We start from the raw sequence: 4,837 nt of genomic DNA, 5'->3' as shown, positions 1-4,837 counted from the left end.
AAAGTGTTATCATATCATTTAGATCAAGTCATACAGTTAAATAGATCTGAAATCTATTTTTATAAATGACTTCTCACATGAAAAAGTGAAGTTGTTTACCATCCACAAAATAACAACCTATAAAAACCTTGTGCATATGTATTTTAGATATTTAATTATGAACACGAAGTTCATTTAGAAGATGTTCAACTTATCAAGTGTCCATCATAATGATTGTATAACAAAAGTATGGTTATTGATCACATAAACTCTAGAATAATATAATGCAATTTAAACTCTAGAAACTACTTGAAAGTACTCATGACTATATGTATTGTTGGCATAATTGCATAGTAGATAAATTTTCCATTTCACTCTATTCTTGATTTAACAGTCAATACACGTGTTTCTGTTATTTTATGAACGTTTTTCTCACATTTGCGTGTTCGAAACTACTTTTATTTAACTATTTATTATGTATAAGCTATATTTCCTGATCATGACTAAACATGTGCATGTGAACATGCCTATCCAACGCAACAAAAAATTAATTGCAAATGTATAAATAAAAAATTACTGCCGAAGTTTGAGACGACCTTTAAATATATTGGAAATATCAAATTTCGCGGAATAATAAAAATAATCATCAACCAGTTTTATATGCTAGAGCAACCGGATAAATCCAGATAAGATAATAATGGAGTAATAAAATATACCATTTACTGTCAGAGCATTCACATTTAATGGTTTTATTTCGCGCATAAATGCATGTTCAAATATTAATAAATATATATGATCTTTATTGCCCATCTTTGCTATCGTTAGTCATAATCAACAAATATGGCCTAACAATGTATCATCCAAATTATTTCCAATTAGCAGATATTGAAGTCAAATAATTAAAAATTAAATAATAGAATTTTTATGGTACATGCGATTACTTCTTATCAATTTAAATTTCTTATAGTTAATTTTAATCTATTCAAAAACATTTAAAAAGTGAGGCATCAACAATTGTACCAAGTTAGAATTGAAATGATATCATCCACAGCCCCAAGTACTAAAATGACAAGATCAAGAAAAAGATAAAGTTTTATTGGAATTGGACATAAGGGATGCCCCCTATAATTGGAGAAAAAAATAATTCAAAAATCTAAAAATATATTTTTGTAATTTTTATAAACTTCTATATTAAATGTGTGAGTTTACCACTGTAGGTAAAAACTTTTCACTATACTTCTTTGCTCCAAGGAAGTCATTAAACAGGCCTTATTTATATTAAGAGAATTCAGAATTTATATCTTATATGTACCATCGTAATCTCCATTAGAAGTTATGGGATTTTATTACTTTTGTATAGGGTGTATTGCAAATTGTAAGCCCCCAACGGATTCATTATCGAGACATGCAAGAAACTGACTACCGCACGGAAATGCTGCCATACTGATTACGACAAGACAGGGGAAAGAAACCTTTCAATAAATCTCTATATTGGTAAGTAAAATATTTTAATTGTATTTAATGGTAAGTGTAACTCCATATGCGGATATTTCCAATAGATGAGATTATTTGTAACTGGATTAATTAAAGTGCTTTCAGATAATGAGAAGTAGCAAATAGTCTGTTCTAATATGAGTATCTTTATTGATGATGATTTCTTCAAATGAATTATATTGATCAAAATTTGTTGTAAACCCTATACAACTTATACTTTACGCAGGATTTTCCTAAAGTAGAATCCTAATTTCTACTTTAGTAATAACAATAAGTTAGTAGTAACAAATACCATTCGATGTCTTCTATTCCTATTTTAAAATGTGTCTATTATCAAGCATTAGTGAGATTCCAAAACAAGTATGTAAACCAATTTGTGATTCTTACATCGCTTTCTTGAAAATAATAATTTGGAAAAAATATTGTAGACCTCTGAGATTCCAAAACAAGCATGCAAACCGATTGTGTTGTGATTTTCTCTTCTATTTCTCGGAATTGATCTTTTAAAAAAAGGTTGTAAACCCCTGTCCTATCTCTTCTTGTACTATGTCCGCGATCCCCAGGAGATGGAATCCTAATTTCTAATTCAGTGATATTAGATAACACACCGGAGCATTTGCACAAGCGAACACGCAATACGCATATAACACTTGATCAAAATCAAAATGAAGCTCTCAAAGTTAATTTTAAACAGCAAATTTATCATATTATAAATGACAAAGTACATATTTATATCCTGCTAACAATAAAAATCGAGAATTCTAGCTCTATTTGATAAAAAGACGTTCCTAAGTTCTTGCTTAATTTCTGACTATGGAAGTTGGTCCTCGCAATCAGTGTGATTATAATCCATTTTGGTAAATGCAACTTTTATTATACAAGTTTTCTTTTGTTGTTTAACATCTAGTAATTTATGTCTATTAAGTTACTAATTTGAAGCTAATATTTAATTAAATAATATTTTCAGGAGATCCTTTGGTCATTTTTTCTTTGTGGGAATGATGGAATGATTAGCAATTTGTTGCATTCCAGGATTTCAGTTTTATTATTTATTATTAAATTCTTCATCAACAATCTTGATATTACTAATATGTTTGGATAATCACAATATGTTTAGTTTAAATAAATCTATAAATCAGCGTGTCATCTGAATAGTTAAAATGAAATCGTCCCAAAATAATTATGTTAGTTACAAAGGAGATAAAATATATCATTTTATCTCTAAATATATTATTTTATAGACTTCTAATTTAATTTTTTTTCGGTTAATTTTAATCAAGAATTTCAATACTTTCAATTAATTCTATAAATAATTCGAAAAAAAAGGTTGCTGACACCTTAAACCTGGAGAATATATAAAAATACCCCAAATACCCCAACCAAATTTGGGATAATTTATTGGAAACCTTCTTATATCAAATATTATATTTTTTATCAATATAAAATAAATATAATATGTATGTCTATTTAAAAAAACGACTATGAATCGCAGTTATCTAAATGGTAAAATTAAAACGGTGCCAAAATTTCTGATAGTTAAATAAAGATAAAGATATTAAAATGATGAATTTTAATTTATTTTTTTAGTGATTATTTTCAGTTAAATATTCAACTACTATAAATCAGAATAAATAATTCAAAAAGATATTGGTTGCTAAATTAAAATGATAATGCACCTTTCTGTTCATATCAACAGAATTTTTCCTTAAGTTAATTTTCAATCAGTGGATATGGAAAAATTGTAATCTCGTATTTTTACAAACTAGAGCATATTTCCGTAGATATGGGCTATTTATCTCAAAAAATATTTTTATCATAAATTGTATAAAAAATTAATAATAAGCACTTGCACTTACAGTGATATATGCATAAAAATCAGATCCAAGTCTGATATTTAGAAAAATATTCTGCTATTTGATTTTATCCAGATATATATTGCCACAAGATCTTAAACTTGGTATAAGATTATATTGAAATTCAAAATTATTTAATTATTAATGGCTTAAAAAATCGTTTTAATGAATCTTTCGCGTAGTAGACTACAAGTAATTTACTCCACGTGCATAATTGACTCTTTAAATAATTAAAGTTTTAAGTAATTTTCCTAAGTGCTATAATTTAGTAATTCTTCCAACTTATTACATCTGCTATTATACTAATAATATACAAAAATCCATATAAATCAATCAGAAAAGTGATGGAGAAATACATCATAATTTTATATAAAAATCTTCACTACATATTGAATACAGTAACATATATTAATACGCCTTAATAAACCATAATACTTATAAATTAATTTTATAACGTTGTCATTAGATCGTATAAAATTTTATGATATAACTTTTCTTTATAACCTCATACGAAGATGAAATGATCGACACGCGATATATTAATAATCAAACATGCAAAAGACGTGGAATTTTATGGATTGATTACTTTCATAAAAATAATATCTATAAGAAATTGGTAGATTAGATTGTTGACCTTTACCCTGGCGAAGGAATAAAAAATAGTAAATAAAAAAGCAAATCAAGGTAAAAATGAAATAAATTGAATAAATAGTTATTCCAACTCTGCTGATGAATATTTCTGATAAAACACCAGATCAAGGTTATATACAGTGTTGTAAATCTAAAAAATGTACCCATTTTTACCCATCAAATTTATATTTTGCATTGGTAGAATAAAGTAGCTATTATTTTGCAAAATCCCTTTAAAATTAAAAATAAAACATTGGGTCTAACCTTACCATTTTAACGGCCCCTATGGGGCAAAAAGGACCAGGTGACAAATTTTTGAAAAACAGAAAAAAACACATTTCTACAATGATGAACTAGAAGAGTTTTACTGAACATAGTCAAATACTTGTTTGTTTCATATGTGTTATTTGTTGTGATTAGTTGGATTGGTTTTCACAACACAATTGCTCAAAGTTAAATTGGACCTTTGTGCCCCATTCTACCCTATACTATCATGTTATATCTTTCCCTATTGTCATTTTTTATTAACTGTATCTACATTTGTAATCCCAAGGTTTACATTTTTGTTGGAATGTTGAAAAATGGAAAAATTGTTTGCTATTTTTTATATGATCTACTTATTTGCGCAAGCGATTTATAATTACGATGAAGAAATGTCATAATTACAAAAACCAGTTTGCGAATAAATGTAATCTGCCAGTTTACATTTTAAATAATTAATTTCATTACCTATTTGATTTGAGATTAAAAACTTTGTTATATAACGAAAGATGCATGGCGAGCGTGCTTGCTGCGGATTTAAATCTGTAAATTACGGATTTAATTTAACTTATTCTATGAATATAATTCAAATAACCTTTTATGATTTGCGAAGGTCTTCC

This window comes from Ctenocephalides felis, unplaced genomic scaffold, assembly GCF_003426905.1.
Source record: "Ctenocephalides felis isolate EL2017-DRISC unplaced genomic scaffold, ASM342690v1 CF-g0.4_SCAFFOLD_01492, whole genome shotgun sequence".
NCBI classification, from domain to species: domain Eukaryota; kingdom Metazoa; phylum Arthropoda; class Insecta; order Siphonaptera; family Pulicidae; genus Ctenocephalides; species Ctenocephalides felis.
The sequence above is the reverse complement of the archived record's forward strand: the minus strand, read 5'-3'. Positions refer to the sequence as shown.